At 34.8% G+C, this 14,111-nt stretch overlaps 1 pseudogene; it reads left to right on the forward strand.

The window, feature by feature from the left end:
* The first annotated feature begins 411 nt into the window (after positions 1-411).
* On the forward strand, positions 412-13,854 carry LOC137396387 (26S proteasome regulatory subunit 10B-like; annotated as a pseudogene).
* The last annotated feature ends 257 nt before the right edge of the window (positions 13,855-14,111 follow it).

The raw sequence follows: 14,111 nt of genomic DNA on the forward strand, positions 1-14,111 counted from the left end.
ACAGTGGGCTATAAAAATATTTTTAGCTGACATAGCAACCTCCAGACAGTTTTGAGTGAGAGTAGTATGGTCATAAAATTTAAACTTATTTAAACCTAATTTTTTACGCTTTTAATTATTTTTGTGTTTAAAAAAAATTCATTCATATAAATTTACTGTTTTATATTCATAATGTAACACGTTAGGGATAAAGAGACACATGCCAAACAACTACGGCTTAAACGACTAGGAGACACAGGACCCTCTTGAATATATGGTGGCTTGAGACAAAGCTGAAGGCCTTTTGTGATCTTGAGCTCACAGTGTTTGATTAGTTGCTCCCCTGAGCAATATAAAATTTAAAAAAGTACATCAGTTTTCATTACTCAACGTCATGTTTCTGAAGAGTGAGAGCACCGGAAAGAAACAAACATGGCTGCTGACACAGCAAGAGAAAAAGCTCTAGCAAATTAAAAAAGGAACACAATAAGACGGAAGACAGACTAAAATATATTGTGTCATTAACATTGTGGCACTGTTTGTCGTTTATATTTTAAAGTTCACCATCTTTGTCAATTCAGGTAATTATTTCGTATATTATTATCTTGTAGTAAAAACACTTAAACAGTCCAGTGTCATTCACTTATTTTCTTATTATAATACCTCTGGACATATATTCTCTAAACTATGTTGTTGTATGGTATGCTTTTGAACAATTATTTTATTCATATTATGTTTATTCATTCAAAGCCGTACTCATCTCCACTTTTTGGTCTTAGAAATTGAATTATCGCACTACTATAGTGTGGTAAAACCAGTTTCTAAAATAAAAAGTTAGAGATGAGTAGTAGCAGTTAAGGTTATATTAAAAGAGACCAATTTTATATTTACTGATGATGGATGATGGATCTTGCAACATATTTGTTATTAGCACAGCGTTCACAATAATGAATAGTTATCTGTTAATATATACTGTGCACAATTCGTTTTGTAAGCGTATTAATAAAACTGCATTAGTAATAATGGAGGCAATTTTCATTAAAAAGTAAGTCATAAAGTACAAGTGTGCAAATGTAGCGTGATGTTTATCAATCTGGAAGAATTGGACAGTTTCCTGTTTTAACGATACTACATTTATAGACTGTTTAGACTTTGAATTTGTGTAACCAGCTTCATAAGTGAGGCACTTGCTGACTGGTACTTCTTTTCTCGTCTAGTGAGCAAACAGTTAAAAGAGCTCACAAAACAATATGACAAATCTGAAGATGATCTGAAAGCACTGCAAAGCGTAGGGCAGGTATGTGTTTAGTTTTCCAGCAACCAACTAAGCACCAAAGTGATAACTTAAAGTTGGATAAATATGTCATGAAACTTTTCCTTGCATCACAAAACTAAAATACATAAATTGCACTTTTTTAGATTGTTGTTGAGGACCTCCGACAGCTCACAGAGAACAAATGTAAGTAACTATTTGATGATCTTTTTTACCATTTTGAAGAACACAAGTTTAATATGCGCTATTGCGTTTCTTTATACGGTAAACTTTAGAAAACTGTGATGTCACTAACAGTTACTGTATTTTGAGAGTTCATGTTCTTGAATTTGCCAAACAGCTATATACAGGTAACATGATTTAAAGTTTAACTGATAGTGTACAGAAGAAATACATTAATTGTAAAATATGTAGCACTAAGAACTAGGTGTGACAGCTACATAGTGAATGCATTTCGTGAATGTTAGATAAGGGCATGTCACTTCATGTATATCCCTCTTGGGTTTTTGAAGAATAACTTTTAGTTGCTCTCCTTGCTCATGTTAAAGAATTAGACAATGACAAATTCCAACTATTTCCATCATATATAATTAGCCAACAATCAACGCAACTGAAAAGTACTAGGCAAATGTTTTTTGTATTCGAAACTTTACACAGAATTTTCATTAAGATTGCCTAGTCGTGTTTTAAAACTTGTCTTAAAATATAACGTGAGTTTTATTTTAAGGCCAGTCAAGATAAAAACTGTTTTTAACATGATTGTGTCAGTTCAATATGAAAATTGCTGGCAAGCAGTGATTTAATAGCATCGTATAAGCTTGTTTTTACAATTTGGCTAGAATAGATAGTCTGCAGACAGTACTATATATAGAAGTTACAACAGCTAGAAGTTTTCTCTTCATTAGCTTGAGTTACTCAGAGTCATGCATGTTCAGCATATATACATGTACATTGACAATTTGATGTTTACGGTTTATAAAAACTGCAACTTGTTATTCACCGGGTTTAAACCAAAGCTAAATTTTTATTTACTTTTGCTCTAATTAGTTAGCTTTATCTCACTGAGCTGACATTTTGCATTCTGGAATATACAAACAGTGTTGAATTTGCTAGTTAATTTGAGTCTGTTCAAATCATTTTTGCTGTTTTTGTATTTTCGCATAATACTGTTTATTTAAAATAAGCAAACTTGGGACATGCTTGTTGCACTTTCAGGTTCTTTTACAAACTTTTGAACGGCTAAATGTAACGAATTAGAATTTATAAAGCGCGCAGTTGTCTGTACTTTTTTGAAATAAAAGATGGAATAACTCTAAATTGTTGTTTTACAAGTTGAAAAGCAGTTGCTCATAACACATCATCTGTCAGCTTGAAACACTTTTTTGTTGTACAGGTCATAAGTTCCTTTCCATTGTGGATACCTAATTTTGGTGTAACCAAACGGTGATAAGTGTATTAGTGAGAGCCCTACCATAGGGCTCTCAATGCTAAAGTCTATTGATGTTTGTCATTATTTTGTTTTCCCTCTATGATTATGATGGGTATTTTACTGTGTGAGACTGTGTATCTTATTGGTGCAGTATTAAGTATCAGGCAAGTAGTTCTTCAACACTAGTTGTCTCACACTGGTATGTTATAATATTTTATTACTATCATCTATATCATAACATACCAGTCTAGCAGCTGATCCTATAAATAGGTTATGACACAGTCTCTTTTTAAACAGCCACCCAAGTTGGGCAATTGCTTTGCTTGCCATTCATCCTGCACACAGCGTGTTGACGTGTGTTTATGTGAAAACAGGTCATGCAAAAGCAGAGCATTTTGCATGACCTGTTTTTGATAAGGTAGTTCTGTTAGCCTACCTGTGTGCCGTTGAATATTAGTGGCGATGATAGGTTCAACCCTTTCACAGGTAAGTTTTAACTTAGCTCTCTTGTTTCTGCTCATGAGACCTACTGAGTAGCAGCTACCAAGCTTGATAACTGATAACTGAATGACCTAATTTCAGTCATATTGAAGGCGACAAATGGTCCAAGGTACATTGTGGGCTGCAGAAGGACATTGGATTAGTCAAAATTAAAACATGGCACACGTGTCGCACTTGATATGACTACACTCACTATCATGCGGTATGACTCATTCAATGCATCTACCTTGTTATCTCTCAGTTTAGCTTCCACCCACCAACAATTTCATTGATTTAACATCATAGAACATAGATGAATTATTTGTGTAATTACATGGAGCATTAATACTAGTGTGTTATATAAAGCTATGTCATGGGGCTAAATGTTGAAACATTAATTTTATATAACAACTAAATTAATAATTAAATAAACAGTAAGATCGTGTTTTATTGTCACTTTATGTTGGAAACATATCAATAAAGTTTAGGCTTGGCTGTTGTTGGCTTGAAGAGAGATGAGGTGGTAAAAATTTAACATCTAATTTGATTACACTTTTCCTTAAAACTTTGAAAGTATGACTATTAACCCTTTCGTTGGCGAGTTTTTTTGGCTATTTGAAACCCCTGGGCAAATTAATGTTTCACAATCAACTTAAAAAAATAATTGATACACTCTTATGACATTGTATACGTGTATTATTTTTTATGATACAGGTAAATACAAATAAACACGTTTCAAGTCAATTCTTCATATAACTGTTTCTCTAGCTACAGAACTTTTGGAAGCATTTGCCCTTGCTGAAGCCTACACTGCAGTATTGGCATCATGTGCTTATTCTTGTTCCTCTTGCTTTTGCCTATAGCTTTTTGGATGACGCCATGACAGTAAAAGAAAGTTGTTGCACTCTGGGAAAACATTCAGAAAGCAGAAACAAAAGCACAAACAAGCTACAAACTAAATTCTTTATTTTATTTGAAGACGTTTATATTTTGGATTTTTGTTTGTTTAGTATTGTGAAAACGATCGTTGTTGCTTCTCAAAATGGCTTATTTTTGGTTGCTAACCAAAACCAATCTATTGTAGTTTACTATTGGTAAAAATTTAAACAAAAAAAGGCCATATGCCAGCCAGAAATCAATCTTTAAAAACCGCTGGTGTGACGACATAATAGTCGCTCTGCCCATTATTGGCAGTCAAAACGACAATAATTTTGCTATGCCTGCCAAAGGTTTAAGATCAATAATAATCTTATCCGTCTAAGATGTTTTACTCTAAGCAGTTCCTTTTTCCTTGGTCTGATACTTTGATGTAATTGAAAAACCGTTTGGCAAAAGTGTGGATGCAGACGGCATTAATGTCGCTCAGCTCAACGGATAGTGTAAAACATAGTTGACCTTAGCATCACTTCACCCATGTAAGGTTTAAATTTATCTTTTCAAAATTCTGATCACCTAACACTAAGTAGATAAAATTTAATCAATTATTCACTTTAGTACTTTAATACTTTTTAATTTTATTTTGCATTTGTACTCATAATTGTAATTCTAACTATTGCCTCAACATGTCATAATGGTTTGTATTGTTTTGACCATTACAACAATACGATGGTCTCATGCATTGTTGTGATGACAACTCCAGATACTTGCCGAGAGAGGTAGACCCTTTTGTGTACAACATGTCCATGGAGGACCCAGGCGATATCAATCACAACCAGGTTGGTGGTCTTGGGGAACAGATCAGAGAGCTGAGAGAGGTCATTGAACTCCCACTTATCAACCCTGAGCTCTTCCAGGTATTCCTTTACTATCTATATAGATTTAATAAAAAAATATACATTTTAAACTATATTGGACTTTTATTAACTTCATAGAAATTTTACAGACATGAAATTACTTTACCAATTTTAAACTGAAACTGTGTTCATTAAACAAACGATGTTTCAATTTCAGTGTTGGCATCTGCAGAGCCTTCTGCTCAGTCGATTAATAATTACCATTACCTCTAGTTATTATTCCCAATTGCTCGTCAATCTATAGGTACTATAATTAGATCTTTTTCTCTGTTCTTAGTTGGGGTCATTCATACCCAGTCCTTGTCTTGGAATCCTTCACAAATACTAATTATATTCATCTTTTGAGTACGACTCAACTTATCTCTATGTCTTGACTGTCCTTGATAACTGGACTGGATTATCATTTCTTGGCTTCCATTGTAGAGGGTTGGAATTACTCCACCAAAAGGTGTCCTCCTCTACGGCCCACCTAGAACAGGCACGACTCTCCTTGCAAGAGCTGTTGCTAGTCAACTTGATGCGAACTTCCTAAAGGTAATCCAATCAGTTTTACAGTCTTTGATAATTGACTCGAACTTCCACCGTCGTCCAGCCTCTTCAGGTGTTGGTCATTGTTTGCTAACAAAGTGGTGCTTGCATTTGTGTACAATTCTGTCAAGCTGTAAAAGAACAGACCTTGTCTTAATTTTGAATTCAATGCGGTAAAGAGTTTGAATTCGCTCAGATGTCCTTGGTAAACTTTTCTTGTTTTTTCTCTAATATTGTCTCAGAGATATTACACCGATTAATCTAGTGACAGGCCATGTACACTTCATTAGTTTTATCTGTTTTAGTGCAGTATTTTATTGTGTATGAATCATTGGCAAAAAATTTGTGATCTTTTTCAAAACAACCATTTTTTTAAACCACACCAACGCTCAGCTTATCACTACTCACCCATGTACTGCGAAGCTGCTCGTAGAAAACACAGGCATGTTTCATCATTCCTTGTTACTAATAGTTTATAGAGATTATTACCTTCAAACTAAATATCAATTCACAGAAAAGTCACTCTACTTGACATCCTTTGAAGTTCATTCATTTGGCAGGTTGTTTCCAGTGCCATTGTGGACAAGTACATCGGGGAGAGTGCACGGCTCATTAGGGAAATGTTCGCTTTTGCTAGAGACCACCAGCCATGTATCATATTTATGGATGAGATTGATGCCATTGGTGGCAGACGGTTTAACGAAGGAACCTCAGCAGACAGAGAAGTTCAGCATACTCTCATGGAGGTAGTACTTCTTTTCTTTAGCTTGTGAAGCTTGAAATTATTTGAGTTTGTTGGTGAATAAATCATCAGCCTGTGTTAGATTTCCTACCGGCTAACCTTACGTGCTTAAGTTAGTTTCCTGTCTACCGAGAAAATGTGATTGTTGCTGTGTCATTGAAGCACATAAATTACCTCATTTTTTTATTATATATCTCTATACATCAGAGTCTTGGCTTTCGAATGAGCCTATATTCAATACACAAAGAATAATAAAACTATGAATAACGGGGTGTCAGAAGTACGTCTTGCATAAAAACACTTGGTTCAGGTACTCAAAATGTGATGTCATAATTCTCATTTAGCCTTAGGTCGTCGATCTCTTTCGCTGCCATTGAGGCTGCGTTTTTCTGTAAAAATCGGTGCTGTTAAACCCGGAGAGCGCTAATAATAAGCTAATATTCTAGATAATCAACAATGCCCGCTGATAACAATGCTAACGCCCGACCAATACAAACACATGTTCTGGGTTAATTAATTATGCTTCAATAAATATACTGTCGTTGATAAAGGTAATGAAATCACATTGATTAAATTGTGACCTGCGGTTGCATGTCCCTAGGACTAAAGGTCAATCGCACTTTCGCGAGATCACTCAACGCTTGAAATTAATTAGTCTCAGTCGTCATAGTTAACATCGCATTAAAAATAAAGAGCTAGTGCATAATATCATCGGGAAAATATAGTATGGTTCATAGAGTCTGAGGTGCTTATCATAGAAATAATATGTACATTGAGAACTATTGACACTGATTCCTTTGTCATCTTCATTCATTCTCTGGAGTTGTCCTACCTTCGCCTACCACTAGCGTCATTATCGTCACTTTCGTAGTTGATAAATAAGCGGTAAGAGCACACAACAACGAATATGAGAATTGTGGCGTCACAATTTTCGAGACTATGCCAGTAAAATTTTTCGTGGTAGAGCTCGGGGGGAATTCTATAAACACCAACTGTCTGTCTCACCATGGCAAACAATAGCTCATTCGAAAGCCAAGACTCTGATGTATTGAAATATACATGTACATTAAGAAAACTATGTAATTTATGTGCTTTGAAGATAAACTTTCACAAAATTTTAGTAGATTGTATCAAAAAGTATCGGTATTTTTTTGTCATTGAACATTGTTTTTGATATTTAGGTCATCTGACTGTCAAGATGTTTCTAGATTAAATTGGCAAAACTTGGTCGTGGTAAAATATTTCTCTTATATTATCAATACCGGTGTTTGTTTGTAGTGTTTTTCTATCACTTGGGTATTATTAGATAGTAATTTAGCAATTTGTGTGTAGGACATGATGAGGAGCTCATCCCTAATTAATTTATTCTTTATTTATATAATATAAAATATAGTTCATAATAGAATTTCATAGTTCAATTTGTCGAGCCAGTGATGGTGCTGTTAAAATGAGTTCATTAGGTTTTAAGCATCGGGGAAAAGAGACTTTCCGTACAGCCATGTAAAAATGTAATCTATTAGATATTATAACACAGGCTTCCAACGCTTCAAACAAAAATAGTTTTTAGGCAATTGTTTCATGCCTAGTTCATTTACGATGAGGTGCAAAGTATGACTAACACTTTACCTCTACTCTTGAAAGTCTCTTCATACAAACTTTTTAAGATACAAAAAAGTCATGTGGTAGGAAATTTGCTTAGACTTGCGGAAAATCTTTAAGGTACCGAAGGCCTGTTGTGTTTCACCTTCTTAGTTTGTCTTGTATTTTGATCATTGTACTGCCCGTAGGTACAATGCACGACACATCACTCGGTTTCATTTGCTAGCGATAGTCAGTTGTACATGACAAGCGTTTAGTTTTCGTTAGTTTACAATCTGGAGTTATTATACCACACAAAAAATGGTAGGACAATTTTAATTTCTAGCAATTTAACTCTGCATTTTCCTATGATGACAGAGCTTTTGGTAAATTGAGGTGATGTAAATAAATATTTAACTTGCGTTCTTGAAACATTCTGTTCAAAACAAATTTGAGACCCAATTACAACACTCACCTCCTATTATTATAGTCATCCCACTTATTGTGGTCTTGGCTTAGTCTTGGCTAAATGGCCAACTCCAAGGGCAAACAAGCCTACCATTGTTAGTTTTTTTTGTTATTCTTCCATTATTCTTCCCATGTATTTTTTTCCACTAACTAGTAATATAGTAATAGTAAAATAGTAATAATATTCTAACATGTATTTGTTATAGATGTTAATCATTACATGTACTTACAATTCATACAAAATCACATCCAAGTTTGGTGGGATGGATCGAAACAAATTAAGACATTTTTACAGTAAAATGGGTTTCTTTTTACAAAATTATCTGCGTATTGACCGACGACTCCCATAATGAATTGCTTTTGTAAGAAGTGGTTCCTCTGTACAGTAGAAACTCCTATAACGTAAATATTAGACGTAAAATACGTAAAATTCCTGTAACGTTTACGTTATAAGAACAGTAAAATGCATGTAAATTGAATAATTCGTTCCAAGATCTTTCCAAACTCACCCATTTGGTCACGGAATAAAAAGAAAAAAACTTTACTGAACTTAATTTGTAGGCTGTACCGAAACTGAAAAAAACTTTGTTTGCATCAACATATTTTCTCTTTTTTCTGATCAATCTCACTGGTTTTATAGTTCATGATTGCGGTAAACTTACTACAAGTTGATAGGAACTGCACATTTTTGGCGTTCATTTACAACGATTTGCTCATTTTTCTAAGCGCAAAGTCTATTATGCAAAGTAAAGCCAATAACAAATATTTTGCATGTCTACATTAAGGCAAAACAGCAGAAGATTTTTGTTACAAAAAGCAGTTCTACCTGTCGTCTATTACCATCTAGGGGTCAATGCTTGGATAAAGACAATTTTCGACGATACTCCAACTAGTGACAATGAAACTGGTAGACCGACGCTGCAACACCTACACTTACCAATCGCCTTTGTATTTATGAACAATTGCCAAACTATCCTATTCGCTTTTTGTCGACACATTCAATTATCTATAACAACAAACTAGAATGTTGCGAAAGTTATATCTAATATGTATGGTTCGCTAAGCGCACAGCATTTTTTTTTCGCAACAGCGGTGACATAAACTAACACTCAAATTAATTTTGAAAACTCTCCCAACTTGACACTTTACGTTATATGGAATTTTTTACGTAGTAGGAAGCAAAAGCTTCACATAATTTTTTACGTTATCTGGAATTTATGTTATAGGAGGTATACGTTATAGGAGCGTCTACTGTATATGGCTTATGAATTGAAACAATATCCCAGCCTTGAAAACATATATAGCTGTTCTTAAATATTTGCTGGATAAAATTAAAACACTATTATTTATAAGAGAGTAGTTATTGTTTATTAGATTAAATCTTGGATCAAAGAACTAGCCCTTGTCTTTAATAAATACCATAAAATGTTTTGTTATAATACCACAAATAGTTTAATATTACCACAAATATCACCACAAATACTTTCTGTATATCACAACTTCAAATGCGGACTACTGATTATCTTTCTCAATACAGCAGGTTTGGGCAATTAATGATTATATTAATAACCAGATGAGTACATTATTCGGTTATTTGGCACATAATGACTATATTTAAACTCTGAAAGCGACGCAATCGAAATAAATAATTGCATTGGTGTAATGTGCAGAATATTGGCAACATAAATGCCACGTTACCTGTAAAAGCTTGGTGAAAAGTAAAGCGCCACTCTCTATTTTTATTTCACCTCTAATAGAATGCCATGATACGGGAAGGGTTGAAAAATACAGTGCCAATGAGTTCAAATAGAGTTTTCCTGCAGTTATATAAACAATTTGCATATCACTATTTAGCTTTGAGCTTCAAAGTTCAAAGACAGCCTGCATCTTTGCTTATAGACTTAACTTAACCCTGTTTGTCACAGTTTCGATTGAATGTTTTCTACTACCCTCAGCTACTCAATCAGATGGATGGTTTTGATGTGCTCGGAAAAGTTAAAATCATAATGGCGACGAATCGTCCAGACACACTCGACCCAGCGCTGATGCGACTAGGCAGACTTGATTGGAAGATAGAGATTCTTTTACCTAATGAACAGGCGCAAATGAACATTTTACAGATTCACGCTGCTCCCATATCTAAACATGGTGAAATTGGTGCGTACTCTACCTTTCACTCCGTTTCATTTACAGGTTGATGCACTGTTGGTATGTTTTTTAAATTTCTCGCTTACTCGGTGAAATAAGCGACTAATTTCCAAGTAAGTACGAGTGTCTTGCTTTATACAATAATTCCTTGTAGTTTGTGAAGCCCATTTTCCAGGCTCTACCATAAAATGGTGATTTCCACTACATAAAAACTAGAATTTCTTCAGCTATGGTCTATCATTTTAACCCTTCAAAGAGTTCTAACTGTTTTCTAAACTTTTACAATCGCTATACTTGGAAGTAGCTGTACATGTACTCGTCCATGCCCTTGTACATGTCTTTGCACATGCGCCATACTTATATGTGCAATATCGAGATCTGTGAGACGTTAATGAGAATTAAACAGGGAAGCGTCTCAGGGGAAATAATCAAAATCAAGTGCAAATATTCTTGAACCAATCACATTCTGGATAGTGAAATCATGGAAAACGTTTTATTCGCAATTATCTGAAGTTGAGGGAGGAGAGGGTCAAATTCTACTCAATAGTAGAAAAGCGTCTCGAGGTATTTTTGTATCAGATTCTACTTGAGTCACTGACATGAAGCAGCTCATTACTAGGGGAATTTAGTATGAATAGACTGTATGCTTCAGCGTCGCGTACTTTCATCCAGATGCATGCAATTCATGCCCCAGTGATGTACTAACAGTGTAGGAATATGTGTATGGAGACTAACCTAGTGGCCAGGCACATTGTGACACCCTGGAGTCACAAATACACAATAAAATGTAATGTACTTTTGTACATTGTACTGACGTTATTGAATTGAAAATAATGACAACTACCACTTTTAAACATGATTTCAACAAAAATTAAAGGTTTACTAGCAACAAAATTTACATTACAGTTATTTGTTATCAAAAGATTCACGATGATTTACTCTGCTGTGTTGTAGGTTCAAAATATGTAGAAATGTGATTACAAACTCTTAAAAACTCAAAAACGAACAGTTAATTGCAGCCATCACGAAAACGTCGTAGTTTGGAATCTTTTTATTTCGATGACATTCTCAAACATTTGGTTATTGTTTTGACACGTGATGTTATCACGTGCAATGAAAGGTCAATAAAAGGTTCAATATAAAATGTTTCGGAGCACTTGGTTATGGCAAGCACTTCAGGTCCTACCGGAAAGCCGGTATCAAATATAGATGCTTGCTACCTTACAGTTTTGCTTCAGCCAGGTGTAATCATCTAATCGTAATCTGATCATGTGACCCACACTTCCTGCCAAACGGCGCGAACAATTTCTGCAGCATTTTTCGACTATCACATGAGACTAACATGTTTATCAGAGGATGATACAGACTCCTTCGAGCTAAGGTTAAAAAACTAAACAATTTTTTACAGTAGGTTATTAGATATCAGTGCTCACGGTGACAGCATTTCAATGTCAAAACTGACGCTCAAGGACAATAGACATGGCTTTATTGAATGCATGAAGTGTATTTGTGAAAATATTTCGACGAATGAAGTTGCATGAAAGTGTAAACAGAAGCTATCGTGTTCATCAACATTCCATTTGAGCCGTTTTGGAAAGGGTTTCTAATTTACGGCGTTTTCGTGATGGCTGCGATTAACTCTTCGTTTTTGAGCTTTTAAAAGCCTGTAGTCATATTTCTACATATGTAAGACATCTTTTGATACCAAATAACTGTAATGTGAATTTTGTTGAAAGTCAACCTTTGAAGATATTTGATTACCCCGTGTCACAGTGAAGCTGCAATGGTTAAAGCCGCGAGATAGGAGAGATAACATCATTTTTAGTTTTCCTCTATCCGGAAGCTGCAATGAGATTATCTAACTATCACTAACATATGACAGGAACCATTCAAGACGTAAGCTCATGACATAGTCACAAAGCCATTTACCAAGATGAACCCTTGATGATATTTCTAATAGAGGCAAGAGGGCAAACACTGCTTAGAGATTTTCGAACTTCCAAATGCCTTGAAATTCCGATCTCATGTTGAAAATATAAAGATTCTGACAATCTTGTAATGCATTAAATATTGGACAGCTTCCTTTTAAAGAGAGTTGTGAAATTGAGGCTTTTGACCTGTAGGCTGTTCAATATTAAACTATATTTTCCCTTTGTTGACCCCATTTGTACCATCATCAATGCCAGAGTTGCCCTCTCTTAGATCACAGACAAGTCCGAAATTTATTTTGTGTTTTCAATTCTTCCGATTCTTGCGTTTTCAATTCTTTCAATAAACTGCTACACTAGCTGTGCATTGCTAAAAATTGTTTTCAGGTTTTGGTTTAATATGTATTTCGAAAGTCATACATAGACTATTGTTGTCTCTACAAGACACGCTCACAACACGTCCCAAGATATTTAGAACCTTTCATAATAATTAGCAGTTGTTTGCTCTTAACCATTAATTGTAAGCATGACAAGACTACTCTGATTTTACTGTTATGCATTTCTTTGAGCCTGTGTTTATGTATATCATTTCAACCTGGTTTATTTGTCACAGTATTTAGCAGACCTTGCCCATGCTGACACCCATTGCACTTATAGGTTTTTGTGATTAAACCTAGTTGATAGTTTAGGAATGTGTGTTAGTTGGTTATCACACAACAACTTGACACCTTATCTGTGTAGTCTCGCTACTACTAGGGATTTGTCTGTTTTTAGATTGGGAAGCTGTTGTCAAACTCTCAGATGACTTCAATGGGGCTGATTTGAGGAATGTTTGTACAGAGGCTGGTAGGTTAAGCCGCTATTTTTGCTTGCTATGTTTGGTTACCTATATATTACGTTTTGTGTTGTTAGTTTATATTTTTCATGTAATCTGTCCAAGTTATTTTTGTTTTTTATATAGTCTGTCCAAATTCTCTTCGTTTTTCATTTACATATGCGCATGTCATGGTTAATATTCTATTCTAGGCATGTTCGCCATCCAAGGTGAAAGAAATTATGTGATAGATGAAGATTTCATGAAAGCTGTGAGAAAGGTTGCTGAAAACAAAAAACTACATGTAGAGTCCAAACTTGACTATAAGCCAGTATAGGAAATCGTCTGCTCATGGAGTCTATTGCGGTTTATCTGGAAATGGATTTAATATGTACATTGTACTGCTTTTATCATTGCTTAATAATATATTATTGTACTGATCCATTTGTTTCGCTTGCTAACTAGATCTAGCTCGCAATCATGGGTCAGAGGTTGGCAACCCGTCGCCATTTTATCGTTCTGTTGTGGGTCTCGGCGACTTGAAAAAAGAACTGGTGACATTTTTGTTTTAATTCACTTTTTTGTATGTTTACTTCAACGTAAAACTCTAAATTTGAAGATAGTGGTAGACTTGCAATATTAAAATAAGTTGTTTACCATTTGCATTGCCCAAAATATACTTGACTTTTAATGATGTGCAACACTCGGATGCGTGGCCTACATCTCATGTCCAGTGTCGAGTGTTTCTCCAGAGCACCTGCAACATGACTTATTGAGCACCACTATGTAAAGTATATCATAGATAAATCACAAAAAAAGAGATAGTTACTGAATATGGTACAAGGTTTAAGGCTACTTGCCAACTGACAGCCAAGTGCGCACTGGGCCTTATTGTTTTAGATTGTGTGTTCAATAACAGTGGAATTATTTGGTAAAGTTTTGATTTTGATC

The sequence above is a fragment of the Watersipora subatra genome, chromosome 5 (genome assembly GCF_963576615.1).
Source record: "Watersipora subatra chromosome 5, tzWatSuba1.1, whole genome shotgun sequence".
Classification (NCBI taxonomy): domain Eukaryota; kingdom Metazoa; phylum Bryozoa; class Gymnolaemata; order Cheilostomatida; family Watersiporidae; genus Watersipora; species Watersipora subatra.